The 18005-nt window shown below is 39.7% G+C and overlaps 1 pseudogene; it reads right to left on the bottom strand.

Moving 5' to 3' along the window:
- Positions 1–5143: 5143 nt before the first annotated feature.
- LOC139360937 (zinc finger protein 736-like) lies at positions 5144–6625 on the bottom strand (annotated as a pseudogene).
- Positions 6626–18005: the final 11380 nt, after the last annotated feature.

The following is an 18005-nucleotide window of genomic DNA, read 5'->3' as shown; positions in this document are numbered from 1 at the left end:
AGTTTGAAACCTTTTTGGGCTATAGTTCCTAGAGAAGAGTGAGCTCCTATTTTCCCTGTTTGTGTGACTTAGCTGTTCCAGCTTTCTGGCTTTGGAAAATCCAAATAAACTGTGGATGGAAGTGGTACCTCTGCACAGAAGAACTGTTCTACAAAAATATGACTAGACTTCCTTCCTTCCTTCCTCCCTTCCTTCCCTCCTTCCTTCCTTCATTTCTCTCTCTCTCTTCCTTCCTTCCTTCATTTCTCTCTCTCTCTTCCTTCCTTCCTCCTTTCCTTCCTTCCTTCTCTCTTTCTCCCTTCCCTTCCTTTTTCCTTCCTTCCTTCCTTCCTTCCTTTCTTTCTCTCTTTCTCTCTCTTTCTTTCTTTCTTTCTTTTTCTTTCTTTCTTTCTTTCTTTTTCTTTCTTTCTTTCTTTCTTTTTCTTTCTTTCCTTTCTTTCTTTCTCCTTCCTTTCTTCCTTCCTTCCTTCCTTCCTTCCTTCCCTCCCTCCCTCCCTCCCTCCCTCCCTCCCTCCCTCCTTCCTTCCTTCCTTCCTTCCTTCCTTCCTTCCTTCCTTCCTTCCTTCCTTCCTTCCTTCCTTCCTTCCTTCCTTCCTTCCCTCTTTATTTCTCTCTTTATTCTCTTTCTGTCTCTTTGTTTTTCTTTTTCTTTTTTCTTTTTTTTTTTTCAGATGGAGTCTCGCTCTGTAACCCGGGCTGGAGTGCAGTGGTGCGATCTTGGCTCACCGCTAGCTCTTCCTCCCGAGTTCATGCCATTTTCCTATCTCAGCCTCCCAAGTAGCTGGGACCACAAGCGCCCACCACCACACCTGGCTAATTTTTTGTATTTTTAGTAGAAATTGAAAATTTTTGTATTTTTAATTTCCCCATGTTAGCCAGGATGGTCTTGATCACCTGACCTTGTGATCTGCCCATCTTGGCCTCCCAAAGTGCTAGGATTACAGGCATGAGCCACCATGCCAGACCTCTTTCTGTTTTTGAGACAGAGTGTCACTCTTGTTGTCCAGGCTGGAGTGCAATGGAGCAATCTCGGATCACTGCAACTTCTGCCTGTTGGGTTCAAGCAATTCTCCTGCCTCAGCCTCCTGTCTATCTGGGATTACAGGCATGCGCCACCATGCCTGGCTAATTTTGTATTTTTAGTAGAGACAGGGTTTCAACAGGTTGGTCAGGCTGGTCTCCAACTCCTGACCACCAGTTGATCCACCCACCTCAGCCTCCCAAAGCGCTGAGATTATAGTCATGAACCACTGCACCTGGCAGACTGCTTTCTTAAGTAGATCCAGAATCATTTTCTTTTCACTGGGGAAGGACTTTCAACAGGCATTTCTGGCTACTTCCTAAAGGTGCTGCTGGGCTGAAAACAGGTCTATACTTACCTAGGATGGAGCTCCCAGAGAAAAGAGCATGCTGCCATTGTTGCTGTTTTGCACATTCTCTGGTGATAACTTCAGGTACTGGAAAATCTGAGGTGACTAGATACTGCAGTGGACACCCAGCCTATTGCAGATTCAGCAGCTCTTCACAAAATTGGTCAGAGAGTTACACGTGTTCCTCTTCTTATATATTCTCACTGGGCAGGTTCTCCAGGCCTGGACCACTAGCCAACAATTGTCAGAGCTATTGAACTGGTAACAACTTAGGAACTCCATGGACACAGTTTCCAGGGGCAACTGAATATATTTCTTCACTGCTAGTGCAGTAAAACTGTCCCTGCTACCCTCAAACTAATGAAAAATCCAAAACCCTAAGTGGCTTATTCATATCTCAAACAAGCTGCAGTATACCCAAGGGGACGAGGTCAGTCCATTCTCCATGGATTCCCCATAAACTCCCCAATGCTTCTCACCAGACAATTAGCCCCTAACATGGCCGAAAGCACAGATTTTTCTATCCAGGGGTGACTGCACTGAGGAATTGATAACCTACACCTCTTTCAGGTGCAGCCCCCAGAAGACCAGCAAAGAGGTGGGGCAGCAAGCCAGCTCATGTGTGTGTCAGAGGGTTTGGTGCAAGAGCATCTGTAGTAAAATATGGCCAGGGATGGTCATTTCTCTAGGCTGAACTACCTCCCATAAGAGACTTCAGCCCAAGGGGAGCTATTGGTACTAATTTCTACAGGATGGTGTTGCAAATCAGAAGAGAGTAGTCCAACTGAGCACACTTTGTTCTTCTGGCCTCTCCCAGGGTCCAACTCTAGCTTTAGCTTACCTGGCCATCTGAAGTACCCTGGAAGGCCATACCGTAACGCTTGCACTGGTAATCCATGCCTGATCCCTGAAGAGCTCCAGCAAGACAGACCCTATCACTGCAGCTTACATGTATCTTCCCTATTCTGCAGCCTACATGTATCTTCCTCATACTGCAGTTTCCCCTGACACCAGGCAACCTCCCATATTACTTGCCTGGCACATATCTGTAAAGGTGGGTTTGGCTTTGTTTGTTCCACCAGCAAATGGGAATGCAGTACACCCTGCCACCCTCAGCAATTTCTACTGTAGATAAAGCTTCGGAGGGAAGAGAGACAGAAAGCCTCACCCCTGCTTTTCTGCTAACACTGTGTGGTGAACAGTGTATCATTCCACAGTCTGAACAATTAGTACTTCATGGGGGGCACAAGTAGGGCATCAAAAACTTCGCTGGCCAGCATCTGCCCAAGCCAACACCATTTTTAGTGCAACAGCACACACAGTCTCCAGCAGGTACAGCCGACTCCCTCCCAGCTTCTTTGCTCCTGCCACTGAGGTGAATGCTTAAAGACAGGCAGAACTGCCATATCCACTAGCACTCTTTTAAAACTGTGATATCTTAGTCACAAAGAATGTCAGACTCCAAATATCAAGGAGACAGAGAGCACAGATGGAACTCAATACAAATTCTGCAGAGTATGCAACCTCTGAGTTGCAAGCTAAGCATAGCCCCTCCACTCCCCCCATCAAAAAAAGTGCCCCAGGAACAAACTTTGTTGGCTATAGACACCTTATTCCACATCAAATACTCAAGACCACTAAATGATATGCACACAAACATTAGACAAAATCAGTGCAAAAATTTTGAAAACATAAAATGCCACACTGACTTCTTTCATCCAAATGACCAAATTACATTTCCAGTGGGGCCTAAGATGACAGAAGTAGAATTCAGAGTATGGAAGTTAACAAACTTCATTGAGCTATAAATGTAAGTTGCAACCCAATGCAATGAAGGAAAAAAATTTCAGGAATTGATAGAAAAGCAGCCAATCAGAAGGAAAATGTGACCAACCTGATAGAGCTGAAAAAACACAATACAAATATTTCATAATGTAATCACAAGTATTAACATCAGAATAGGCCAAACAGAGGAAAGAATCTCAGAGCTTCAATACTGCCTTTCTTAAATAAGACAGAAAAGAGGAATGAAAAAATAAAAATAAAGAGGATTGGCCGGGCGCGGTGGCTCAAGCCTGTAATCCCAGCACTTTGGGAGGCCGAGACAGGCGGATCACGAGGTAAGGAGATCGAGACCATCCTGGCTAACCCAGTGAAATCCCGTCTCTACTAAAAAATACAAAAAAAAAAAACACAAAAAACTAGCCCGGCGAGGCGGCCGGCGCCTGTAGTCCCAGCTACTGGGGAGGCTGAGGCAGGAGAATGGCGTGAACCCGGGAGGCGGAGCTTGCAGTGAACTGAGATCCGGCCACTGTACTCCAGCCTGGGCGACAGAGAGAGACTCTGTCTCAAAAAACAAAAAAAAAAAAAAAAAAAAAGAAAGAAAGAAAAAAAAAAGGAGGATAAACAAAACCTCTAAGAAATATGAGATTATGTAGAAACATAATCTATGATTTTAAAAAGTGCCTGAAAGCAATGGGGAGAATGAAAACAACTTGAAATGCATACTTCCAGATATCATCCATGAGAACTTCCTCAACCTAGATAGAGAAGCTAATATTCAAATGTGGGAAATGTGAAGAACCCTAGTAAGATATTCTACAAGAAGATCATTCTCAAGACACATATTCATGAGATTCTCCAAGGTCAAAATAAAAGAAAAAAATGTGTTAAGGCAGCTAGAGTCAAAAGCCAGGTTGCCTCTGAAAGGCCATCAGACAAACAGCAACCCTTTCAGTTGAAATTCTACATGTCGGCCAGGCGCGGTGGCTCAAGCCTGTAATCCCAGCACTTTGGGAGGCCGAGACGGGTGGATCACGAGGTAAGGAGATCGAGACCATCCTGGCTAACACGGTGAAACCCCGTCTCTACTAAAAAATACAAAAAAACTAGCCAGGCGAGGTGGCGGGCGCCTGTAGTCCCAGCTACTCTGGAGGCCGAGGCAGGAGAATGGCCTGAACCCGGGAGGCGGAGCTTGCAGTGAGCTGAGATCCAGCCACTGCACTCCAGCAAGGGGGACAGAGTGAGACTCCGTCTCAAAAAAAAAAAAAAAAAAAAAAGAAATTCTACATGTCAAAATAGATTAGGGGCCAATATTCAACATTCTTAAAAAAAGAATTTCAAACCAAAAATTTATATCAGATGAAAGTAAGCTTCAGAAATAAAAAATAAGTGTGATCTTATTCAGTTAAGCAAATGCTGAGGAAATCTTTTACCACAAGACCTACCTTACAAGAACTTGTAAAGAAAGCATTAAAAAAGAAAAAATACTATAACCATTCACTGTAAAACACACTAAAATACATAAATTTCTGATACTCTAAGGCAACCTCATAAATGTGCGTAATAGCCAGCTAAGATCATAGTGGCAGAATCAAATCCATACATGTGAATACAAACCTTAAATGAAAATGGGGTAAATTCCCTAGGTAAGAAACAGAATGACAAGCTGAATAAACAATGAAGACCTAATGGTATGCTGTAATCAAGACACCCATTTCAAATAATTCAAAAGAAAGGAAAAATATAACATCTGCAAAGAAAATAGAAAACAGAAAAAAAAGTAGAGGTTGCAATCCTAGTTTCTGGCAAAAAAACATACTTTATATCAATATAGGTTTTAAAAAAAGACAAAGAAGGGCATTACATAATAAAAAAAGCCCTATATACACACCCCTCATAAAAAGCTCTCAGATTATAAGGAACTTTCTAGAAACCCTCCAAGATCATAAGTTAAATGTTCTTCAACAGTCATTATCTTTATACTGCATTGATTCAGTATAAAGTCTGATGTTGAACACAAAATGAGGACTTGCTAAAGTCTTATCCACATTTTGAACATGTATGGAGCTTCTGTCTAGTATGAATTATCTTGTTTAATGAGGTGTGAGAATGAGCCCAATGCTTTGCCACATTCTTCACATCGGTAGGGTTTCTCTCCAGTGCGAATTATCATATGATTAGTAAGGTCTGAGAAACACTTAAAGGTTTTGCCACATTCTTCATATTTGTAAGATCTGTCTTCCATATGAAATATCTTGTGGTTAATAATGGTTGAGGGGTGGGTAAAGGCTTTGCCACATTCTTCACAGATGTAGGTTTTCTCTCCAGTATGAATTATTTTACGTTTACTAAGGGCACAGAACTATATAATAGCTCTCCAATCTTCATTGTATTTGTAAAGTTTCTCTCTAGTGTGAATTATCTTATGTTTAGTAAGGTTTGAGCACCATCTATAGGCTTTGTTACATTCTTCACCTTTTTAGGGTTTCTCTGCAGTTTATGTTTATGAAGGTCTGAGACCTACTTATAGGCTTTGTTTCATTCTTCACATTTATATGGTTACTTAGAGGTATAAATTCTTTTACAACTAGTAAGGTCTGAGAAGCACTTGAAGACTTTGCCACATTCTTTGCATCTGTAGAATCTATCTTTAGTATAATTTATCTTGTGTTTCTAAGGGTTGAGGGTCAGGAAAAGGTTTTGTCTCATTCTTTACATTTGTAGGGTTTCTCTCTAGTTTAAACTCACTTATGTTCAGGAAGGTTTGATAACTTTTTAAAGGCTTTGCCACATTCTTCACATTTGTATCATCTCTCTGCAGTATGAATTCTTTTTTATAGTAAAATCTGAGATCAACCTATAGTCTTTGCCACTTTCTTCACATTTGCAGCATTTCTCTCTGCTAAAACTTTTTTTATGTCCAGCAAAGATTGAGCAGAACTCAAAAGCTTTGCCATATTTATTAGGTTGACAGGTATTGCTAAGGGTAGCAAACAAACATTGATGAAGGCCATTATAACTGCTTTCCTGCACCTTGGAATTACCTAAACTTTTGTAGTCTTTCTTTAAGTGTAAGCTATTAAGGCCACAGCTTCCATATTTGATCAGGATCATTTTTTGAAATGATTCTTTTATGTCATACTCCAGCAATATCTCTGCATTTAAAAAAAAGAGAGAGAGAGAGACAGCTAAGAGAAAAAAAAAAAAAGACTACAAATTTCTCCCTCATTAGACTCAGGTGAATACATTTTACAAATATATAATTAAACAAAGCACATTAGCAAGGCGACAATAAAATATCACAAGCTCTAATTCCTTTATAGAAATTTAAACTCAACAGAAATATACCGATCCAAATGCCTTCATGAGAAGTCTGAGAACCAGGTATAAATTTGCAGCACCCCAACTGATAGAAATATGAAAAACAACATAGTGGTTTAATAAAAGTATTTTGTATTACCCACGAAAGTCATTCTTCATCCTATGATGACTTTAAATATAGACTCCCAACAATAAATAAAATAGTGGCACCTGTGTCCATGCTTCTGGGTTTTTGAGAACTTACCATAGACTAATTTCTATATTCCATGGTAATGTTGGTAACTGGCAGTTTGGATAGCTGAGACCAAAGGTAAATGACTGTTACAAGTGAATAAAGACTTCAGTGTCAAAGACAGACAATGGGTGTAGCAACTGACTATAGGATCTCAATAACAAATGTGGGGAACATCAGGAGTGGTTGCTCATACCTGTAATATGAGCACTTTAGGAGGCTGAGTCACTCCACCTCATCTAATCAAGACTCATCTCACCAGATGTAAGAAGTACAAGACCAGCCAGGTCAACATGGTAAAACTTTGTCTCTACTAAAAATACAAAAATTAGCTGGGTGTGGTGGCAGTCTCCTGTAACCCCGCTACTTGGGAGGCTGAGGCTGGCAAATCACTTGAATGCAGGAGTTGGGGGTTGCAGTAAGCCAATATCGTGCCATTGTACTCCAGCCTGGGCAACAAGAGTGAAACTTCCACTCAAGGAAGAAAGAAAGGAAAGAAGGAAGGAAGGAAGGGAGGGAGGGAGGGACGGAGGGAGGGAGGGAGGGGAAAGAGAGAAGAAAGAGAAAGAGAGAGAGAGAGTGAGCCAAAGCAAGGAAAGGCAAGGAAAGGAAAGGCAAGGAAAGGCAAAGAAAAGAAAGAGAAAATACACAGAAAAACTTTTTTAACTAAAACCCCACAACCCCAGAGAAAACATGCATAGAACAGGCTGCAGAGACCCAAGAATCTCTAGCCTAAAAAATTTGTATTATTTTCTCCCAGATAAAAGAAACTTAATAAAGATTTTGACATGTCACTTCTTGTTATACAAATTACAACCTAAGATCACAACATATACAAAATATTAAGATAATATGGCTCAATCAAAGACAAAAATAAATATCCAGAAATCAATTATAAATAATGGGGATGTAAAAATTATCAGAGATAATTTGAGTTAAAGTCTAGATATATTTTTAAAAATAAAAAAATTAATTACCCTTAAAAATAACATTACCATCTCAGTGATGCTCAAGGAGTAAAATGGAAATAAAGAAATTGAGAAAATGGAAATATATGAAATAAAAATTAAACCAACAAAAAATAAAAAGCATGAAAAGAAATAATAATTGTGGCATGGAAGTACTAAAAAGACTACCATGCACTTCAACATTAGTAAAGAAAATTGAGAAAATCAATAAGCTCAGCAAATTTCAAATGTAATTAACACAGAGAAATTTATAACAAGACACAAGTTAAGTAATGTTTTGAAAGTCATAGAAAAGAGAACGAGGAATGCAGGAAGAAATAAACAGATATATTATTTATATGCATGCCTCTGCAAGATTACCATTAAATTTATAAACATAAATCTTTCAAGCAAGAAGGGCATGGGATGATATAGTTTAAACACTGAAAAAAGAAAAGGTTTAAGCAAGAATACTATATTTTACAAAAGTGTCCTTCAAAATGAAAAAAAAAAGAACCCTCTAAATATATCACAATCTATATTAACATCTAACTATGTCTTGGCTTCCAAAGACTCACATCATATCTAATTTTAAAAAGGCTGAAAATTACAGGATAAAAATACCTTTCAAGCAAGTGTCAACCAAATGAGAGTAGTAGAGGCATCAATTTATTAAGGTGAAAACTGCCATATTTCATCTAATTTACTTTATGTCAAAATTCACAAGGCAAAGTAGGACATTCAATTATAGTAAGAGGGTTCATTCAATAAGAACTTGTAAATACATGACAGTTTTCCCAAACACATAAAGCAAACATTGACAGAATTGAAGCAAAAATAGATAGAAATAAAATAATTGATTAATACATCAATATTTCACTTTCAGTAATAAAGCAGTACAGAATATCAATACAGAAACAAAAACTTGAATGCCTTATACAATAATTATACCTAATAAATGAATACAGACAACAGAATATGCATTCTTCTCAATATCTCATAAAACACTTTTCTAGATGGACCACATGTGACACCACAAAAGAAGCCTTAGTAAATTTTAACTAAAATTTTACAATTATTTATAGCCCAAATTGAATGAAATTAGAAATCGGTAACAGAAGGAAAGCTAAAAAATTCAAAACATATAAAGATTAAACAACACAGTTTCTTATTCTTTTCTCTCTTTCTTTCTTTCTTTCTTTCTTTCTTTCTTTCTTTCTTTCTTTCTTTCTTTCTTTCTTTCTTTCTTTCTTTTTTTTTTTTGAGATGGAATATCTCTCTTTCACTAGGTGGAAGTGCAGTGGTGCAATATCAGCTCACTGCAACCTCTACCTCCCAGGTTCAAGCAATTCTTCTGTCTCAGTCTCCCAAGAAGCTGAGATTACAGGCTTGTGCCACCTTGCCCAGATAATTTTATGTATTTTATTAGAGGTTAAAGGCTTCAGCCACTACATCCAGCTATAACATAGTTTTTATCATGCTCTTTTTCAATGGTTAGAAGACTTGATATCGTGAAGATGTCCATGCTGTTTAAAGTGACCAACATATTCAACACACCCCTTTTTCAATTTTCAATTATACTTTTCCAAAAGTAGAAAAAAAAGAAACACAACATTATGTAAGATCTGAAGGGACCATGAAAATCCTGGCAGTCTTTAAAAAGAAGTAAAATATTGGAAGCATTATACTGAACAATTTCCAAATACAAAACAAACCTGTAGTAATCAAAACACTGTGGTACTGGTATAAAAATACAGCACCATAGTAATAAAACAGAATGCAGCACAGATATAAACTATTGAATAGAGAGGAGAGACATACCACTTAGGTTTTACATTCAACTATACATCACAATTCCTTTGGTAATCAGGACCCAGGCAAGAGAGGAGAGTTACATTACATAGACGCTAGTTTCAGTTATATTTAAAAGTGTCCTCCAGAGAAGGCCACAGGCTGGAGAGACATATCACCTAGCTGATAGGCCCAAACATATGTGATAATATTCTCTGTTGACAGGGCCCAGGCAGAGGAGTCAAATTATTATAATTCTCACCCTTCGATATGTAACAACGTACTCGTAGAAAGGAATTCGAGACAAAAAATCTCAACACCAGAGTACTAGGCCCAGTGATAAGACACAATCCCATCATCTTTGAGCCTGACATTTTTAACGTTTAGCTGAACGTGTATATTAGAGTCACAATCTCACATGTGTGCTTGGACAATGTATAACATTCTCTACAACATCCGAGGACTTTATAAAACCTGCAGGAGAGTTGCAAACCTCTCTTCAGCCTGTATGCTCCTATGGGCTCACAATCTTACATATTGCTGTAAACCAGGTTTGATAGTTAACATTTAGAGGCAAGGCTAAGGGAGAAGACCCATTATTAAGCTTGTGGGCTGGGTCCAGAAATAAGCCACCATCTCTCCTGTGGCCAAATCCACATATAAATGTCACAATTTTAACTGTGTGCTGTATTCTTTTGTTAGACTCAGGACCTCAATAGTAGGCATTGTAAATATAGAATAGTGACAACTCTTAATTTCACCTGGATGTGCAACCAAGCGTCCCATTCTGAACATTTTGCTGGTCCCTGTTATGAAACTATTTACCATCAAAGAGTTTATACAATATAAGTTATTATTGTAAGCTTATGTGAGCTTGGTACAAATATGCAACCAAGGACCTTACATATTGCCTTAAACCAAACAATGAGAGGAAAAATATTTTCTACTGGCTGTATCCCCATATAAGTTTGATCTTCATGCCTGTGAACTGAAGCAAAGTATATGTCATAATTCCATATGTGAGAAAAAAACAAGACAGGAGGGTAACATTACATAGAAGGTGTACCAAGCAATATGCCAAATGCCTTCTCTAGGCAGGGTATAAAAAACTGGGTCACATTAACCTGGTGCTAGACCCAACATTGGACAACATCCCACATGTGGAAAATACCAAGCCACGTTATGAGAGCCAAAACACCTACATAGCGGGCCCAAGATATGTCAATATATATTTGGGGACTCCATCAAGGGCAGGAGAGTCACATCATAAGGGTGCTAGGCCCAGCGATATGCAATATGCCAGAATTTCCTCTTTATGCATAATCCAGGAAGAAGAAAAAATCATCTGGGTGCTTGGCCATGCAATAGGTCAAAATTCCTTCTTTGTGCATATAATTTGGGAAAAATAGAAGAGTCACATGTCCTGAGTGCTGGGCTCAACAATATACCAAAATTCTCCTATTGTGAAGACCCAGGAAGGAAAAAGAGTCACATCATTTATGTCAAGGGCTCAGAGATATTTCAAGGTGTCCCAAGTAGGCAAGGGTCAGCAGATGAAGAGAGCCATATCACCTAGGTGCTGCCCTAGGAATATGTCACAATGGAACATGAGGGCAGTATGCAGGCAGAAGGGCAACATCACTTGAGTGCTGTATCCTGAGATATTTCACAAGAATCTCTTAACACAACACTCAGCAAAGAGAGTTACATCAAATGTTTGAAAGTTCTCTGCTTATGCCACAAATCTCCATGTGGGTAGGGCCCAAGGAGGGACCCACATCTCCTAGGTGATAGGCCCAGAGATGTGTTACAATGTATTCTATGGAGCATAGCCCTGGTGAAAGAGTACCATCACTTGTGTGCCTGGCCTAGAAATATGTCACTCTCCAGGTTGACAGAACCCAAGAAGGAGTACCACATAGCCTAGGTAACAGGCCCAGAGATATGTCACAATGCCCTTCTTTGGGTTTGGCTGTGGCAAAATAGTTCTCTTCCCTGTGTGCCTGGCCTTGCAATATGTCACTGTGTTTCCTTTGTGCAGGGCCCATTCCAGAGAGGAGGGTTATATCACCTATGGGGTGAATACAGGGATATGTCACAACAATTTTGGTGGGCACAGCACAGGCAAAAATGTAACATGACAGGTTCTAAATCCAGTGATAAGACACAATCCTTACAGAGAGAAGCGCCCAGGCAGGAGTGTCACATCACCTTGAGGTTGGCCTTGGTAGATATCATGATTCCATTTATGGGCTGAAACAAGTATAGAGAGTCAAATTACACAAGTGCTTGGCAATAATGTGTGTCACAGTTACACTGTCAGAAAATTTCAAAGGTGAGGTTTACCATACCAAACATGTCCTGTTTTCAACTTTGACAGTTGACTTCATCCACGTGAGGTAATGACAGTTCTTACTGTCAGCTGGGTGTGCACACAAGACTCACAAATTTCACCTGTATACTGAGCCCTGCTTTGACTCCTTCCACATAACCCAAAGACTTTGTAAAATATGTGTGAGTGTTGTACTCTTTTGCGGCCTTTGTATAAAAGATGGTCCAGGACATCAGGCATGTCACTAAAACTAGTTATAAAGTCAAAATTGCACTTATTGCCTGAGTCCACATATGACAGTCATTATCATTCCTTTAACCATGCCTGGGTATAGGTTTCCATTCCCTCTGTGGTTATGAAACAGGCAGAACAGGCACATCACCTAAATGCTGGGCCAGAAATATTCCAATATTCTTTTCGTAGGCAAGGTTCTGTCAGATATATCACATACTTGTGTGCTAGGTCCAACACTGTGTCTCACTGTTCTTGTGGGCAGTCTCCAGGCAGGAGAGAAGAGTTGCATCACCAAAATGATGGGCCCAAAAATATGTCACAATACCTCTTGTTGACAGGGCCCAGGAAGGAGAGTTATATCATTTGGATGCAGTGTTTAGAAATACTACAGTAACTAAAGGAAGCAAGGTACAGGCAGGAGAGGAGCATTATGCAACATAGATGATAGGTCCAGAAATATGTTAAAAATCCCCTTGAGGACATTGTTAAGATAGCACCGTCAAATTACCAAGCTACTTGGCTCAGGTAGTTGTGAAAGTCTCATTTGTAGGCTATACTTATGCAGAATTATTAAATTACTTAGGAGCTGGGAAAAGGTGTAAGTCACAATTACACTTGTGGAAAGGTTTAAGAAAAAGAGTTACTGCGTATGTCCTGGCTCCAGTCATATGAGTTGTTATTAGGCTTTTACTATGGTCTCTGGTATATGGTACAATATTACCTGGCCAGAGAGAAGGCAAGAAATTCACATCACCTACGTGAGTATGGCTCCAGTGAGATGTCACACTTTACCTTGTGGACAGGACACTGGCAGAAATGTCACATCACCTGAATGATGATTTCACTGACATGAAAACTCCATCTGTGGGCAAGACTTTGGCAAGAAAGAGACTTATTTCACTTAGGCAGTTGGCCTAGATATATGACATAATATTTGTTCTGTGCAGTAAAAAACCTGGAGAGTGACCTCACATTGGTGCTGGGACCAGCAATGTGTCACAATCTCCCTGTGGTCAGGGTACAGGCAAAAGTGAACAAACATCACCTAGGTGTTTAGCCAAATGATATGTTAACAATGCTTTCTGTTGGCAGAACTCTCCAAAAAGAATCACATTACCTGGGTGCAGCACCCAGTTATGTATCACAGTGTACTGTAAGTGCAGAGCCAAGGAAGTAGAAGAGAGTCACATCACTTACATAATGGAACTAGTTATAAAACACAATTCTCTTTATAGCCAGGTTTTAGGCAAATAATTCGCATCATCTGGGTGATAATACAATGGATAAATAAAAGTGTCCTTTGTTGGCAGAACCATGATAGATGTTATGTATTGCAAAGGTGTTTGTTATACTTACGGTACAATTTCCTCTGTGATCTGGGCCTCCAAAAAGAGTCAAATCATTCATGTGCCAGGAAAAGTCACCTGTCTCAATCACACTCTCAGAAAGGTTCAGAAGTAAGTTTCACATTCCACATAAGTTCTGGTTTCCTGTAAATGCGTCAACTCTTTCTATGAGTTTGGTGGAAGTAGAGGAGTCACAGTCTCAACAATTGGCAAGATCCATGTATAGGAGCTCCAATCTCATTTGAAGATTGCGTTCTAGTAGGAGAGTCACAGCATTACGGGCATACTGAATCATGGTTCAAATGTGGCCAAAACACCTGTGAATCTAATCCATGTATGAGAGTAATTATTTCAATCTTTGACTGCTTTTATGTGTGAGATTTAGTACCTCATTACTAGGCCCTGTTTACGTGAGAATCGCAATTGTATCAGCTAGGTGTGCATACATGAGTCACATTTTTACCTGGTTGCTGGTCTTTTTTATGACACTCTTTGTACCATAAAGGCTTTAGGAGACATACCTGACTGTTATAATCCTTTTTGAACTTTATACAAGTTAGAAACGCAGGATTTTTCCTTTAACAATAAGACTGGCTATGAAAGTCAAAATATCTCGACTGACTGAGTCCAAATATAAGATTTATTATACTACATGTGTGCTTAACCCACTCATATGTCACAGCTTCACCTGTGAGTAGTGACGAGGCAAGAGAGTCACATCACCTGGGAGCTGAGCCAGTGATACATTGTAATCTCATTAGTAATCTGGGTCTATTAGTAAGAGTCACATCACTTCATTACAACCTCAAATAGTATGTAGCTGAGCCCACTATAGAGAGAGAAGAAGAAAAAAAAGAAGATTCAACCAGGTATAGTGGCTCATGCCTGTAATCCCAGCACTTTAGGAGGCCAAAGTGGGAAGATCACAAGGTCAGGAGTTTGAGACCAGCCTGCCTAACAGCGTGAAACACTGACTCTACTAAAAATACAAAAAAAAAAAAAAATAGCAGGGCATGATCGTGGATGCCTGTAATCTCAGCTACACAGAAGGCTGAGGAAAGCAAATCACTTTAACCTGTGGGGCAGAGGTTGCAGTATGCCGAGATTGTACCACTGCACTCCAAGCCAGGCAACAGTGAGAGACCTTGTCTTAAAAAAAAAAGTAACTCCATCTAGGTTCTGGGCTTTGCAATATATAATACACTCTCCTCTTCGCACAGTTTAGAATATGAAGGAGAGTCACATAACTTAGGTTTTGCAATCAGAGTTATGTCACAACTTATTTGGTGAGCAGGACCCAGGCAGAAGAGGAGAGTCACATTACCAAGTTGTTAAGTCAAATGATATTTCACAATGTCCTCTGGGGACAGGACAAAAGCAGGAGAGACAAATAACCTAGCTTATAGCTTATTGTTCCACAGACATGTGGTAATATCCCATGTTGGCAGGGTCCAGGCAGAAGAGTCACATTATTATGATTCTAACCCAGAGATATGTCACAATGCACCCATGAGAAGAAATGTAAGTCCAAAAGTCTCAACACCTGGGTACTAGGCCTAGTTATATGCCAAATATTCTCGTCTTTGAGGGTGACACCATTAACTCTGAGCTGAGGGTGTATATGAGAGTCACAATCTCAAGTGTTTCCTGGGTTGTTGTATAGTACTCTACTATATACAAAGGTTGTGTATAGCATGCGTGATAATTGCAAACCACTCTGAGGCCTATATGCTCCTATGGATTCACAATCTTACATACTGCCTTAAAACCACATATAATAGTCAATATCTCTTCTGTAGACTGGGTCCAGGGATAAAACCCATTATTATGCCTATAAGCTGGATCCAGAAATGAGCTGGATCCCACCTGTGGCCAGATCTATATATGAAGGTCACAATTCCAACTTGTACTACATTCACTTGTTAGAATGAGGACATTAACAGTGTGCTTTGGAAATGTGGGATAGTGTTAACATCTGCTTTTACTTGGGTGTGTAATAAGTAGCCCCAATCTAAACTTTTTGCAGGTCTTTGTCATAAACCTGCACCGAATCTATCATACAGAACCTGTCTGAGGGATGGATGAAACAATTTCACCTCCAGACTGCGTATTTAGTACTGCTGATAAGAGTACAGCAACAGCAGCAGGAGAAGCAGCAGCTGAGAGTCCAGCCACCACCAATAGAGTGCAGCAGCCAAGAGCATGCAGTAGCCACTGAGACAGTGTAATTGCAGCAGCAACCACATGCAGAGCAACTGTCGCTGAGAGTGCACCTGTGATCATCTAGCAATTCTCATATTTATTTACTAGAGATAAAATAACAAAGGCTTGGAGCAAACCCAATTTGTGGGTAATAAACATTGTCAACTCCATGAGTGGAGAGCAGTCCTGCATGCAAATGATCAAAGGTTGGTTTCTGGAGACATATATTAACCAATTTAAGTAGATAAGTTCCTTTATATTCTCTCATTATCTACCCTTTTCTCTCAGGTTCTGAATAAGAGAGTTTGACTGCCTTCAGTCAAAATTATTTTCTAAAGCTTTTGTAAAACCTCCCAGCCTGCCAGGAAAGATTGTGTCTTCCCTGTAATTTTTCCCACCACCCTGACCGATCTCTCATCTCATATTTTTGCATCACGTTTTGCATCCTGAAGAGTACAGATGCTTACAGCAACAGGATTGTCAGATGCAGTGGTTATAACTGGTATTCTGGCTTTGCACCCTAGAATTAGTAAATAACACAAGACAAACATGAGTATAATAAGAAATATTCTATTCCATTTGCATTTCTCTGATGGCCAGTGATGATGAGCATTTTTTCATGTGTCTGTTGGCTGTATGAATGTCTTCTTTTGAGAAATGTCTGTTCATATCCTTTGCCCACTTTTTGATGGGGTTGTTTGTATTTTTCTTGTAAATTTGTTTGAGTTCTTTGTAGGTTCTGGATATTAGCCCTTTGTCAGATGAGTAGATTGCAAAAATTTTCTCCCATTCTGTAGGTTGCCTGTTCACTCTGATGGGAGTTTCTTTTGCTGTGCAGAAGCTCTTTAGTTTAATGAGATCCCATTTGTCAATTTTGGCTTTTGCTGCCATTGCTTTTGGTGTTTTAGACATGAAGTCTTTGCCCATGCCTATGTCCTGAATGGTACTACCTAGGTTTTCTTCTAGGGTCTTTATGGTATTAGGTCTAACATTTAAGTCTCTAATCCATCTTGAATTAATTTTCATGTAAGGAGTAAGGAAAGGATCCAGTTTCAGCTTTCTACTTATGGCTAGCCAATTTTCCCAGCACCATTTATTAAATAGGGAATCCTTTCCACAATGAGATACCATCTCACACCAGTTAGAATGGCAATCATTAAAAAGTCAGGAAACAACAGGTGCTGGAGAGGATGTGGAGAAATAGGAACACTTTTACACTGTTGGTGGGATTGTAAACTAGTTCAACCATTATGGAAAACAGTATGGCAATTCCTCAAGGATCTAGAACTAGATGTACCATATGACCCAGCCATCCCATTACTGGAGATATACCCAAAAGATTATAAATCATGCTGCTATAAAGACACATGCACACATATGTTTATTGCGGCACTATTCACAATAGCAAAGACTTGGAATCAACCCAAATGTCCATCAGTGACAGACTGGATTAAGAAAATGTGGCACATATACACCATGGAATATTATGCAGCCATCAAAAAGGATGAGTTTGTGTCCTTTGTAGGGACATGGATGCAGCTGGAAACCATCATTCTTAGCAAACTATCACAAGAACAGAAAACTAAACACCACATGTTCTCACTCGTAGGTGGGAACTGAACAATGAGATCACCTGGACTCAGGAAGGGGAACGTCACATACTGGAGCCTATCATGGGGAGGGGGGAGGGGGGAGGGATTGCATTGGGAGTTGTACCTGATGTAAATGACGAGTTGATGGGTGCTGACGAGTTGATGGGTGGAGCACACCAACATGGCACAAGTATACATATGTAACAAACCTGCACATTATGCGCATGTACCCTAGAACTTAAAAGTATAATAATAAAAAATAAATAAATAAATAAATAAAAAGAAATATTCTATTCCAATCAAGGAGTGACATTTACTGTTACCTGGCACCTAAGTCCAATGTGTGCATGTGTGCTGTTACTAAGAAACCCCACTGGGGGTATGTTAACCCTTTCTAGTCAAGCAATTGCATTATCAGAAGTTGGGAAGTGGTTTTTTGTCTAAGTAACAGGAAAGTAGAAAGGTAGATTTAAAAGAGTGGCCTAATAGAGTGTAGCAAGTACGGGTTGCAGGCAAAGTGAGAGAATAAGAAAGGTTAATAAAACATAGCAAGGAACAAATTTTCTGAAGTGTCTGTGTCCAGAACAGGATTCACTCAGCCTTTTGAGTTATCTTCTTCAGCCTCCATCTGGTAATGTCTGGGGCCTGAGTTGTACAAGAAAACTACATTTTCTGGGGCTGTGGGTTTTGCATTGTCATTTCCTTCATTTCTGGTACCGGGTGGCGTTTTAGCCATGCTATGGTAAGATTTGATACATTGCACTAGAATTCAAAGAGGGCTTGAGGAGGTGTGAACATAGGCATATCCTCTTTCTCCTGTTAGCAAATCATTTGGACCACACCATACATAACTATT

This window comes from Macaca nemestrina, chromosome Y (genome assembly GCF_043159975.1).
Source record: "Macaca nemestrina isolate mMacNem1 chromosome Y, mMacNem.hap1, whole genome shotgun sequence".
NCBI lineage: Eukaryota > Metazoa > Chordata > Mammalia > Primates > Cercopithecidae > Macaca > Macaca nemestrina.
This window is presented reverse-complemented; position numbering and strand designations above follow the sequence as displayed.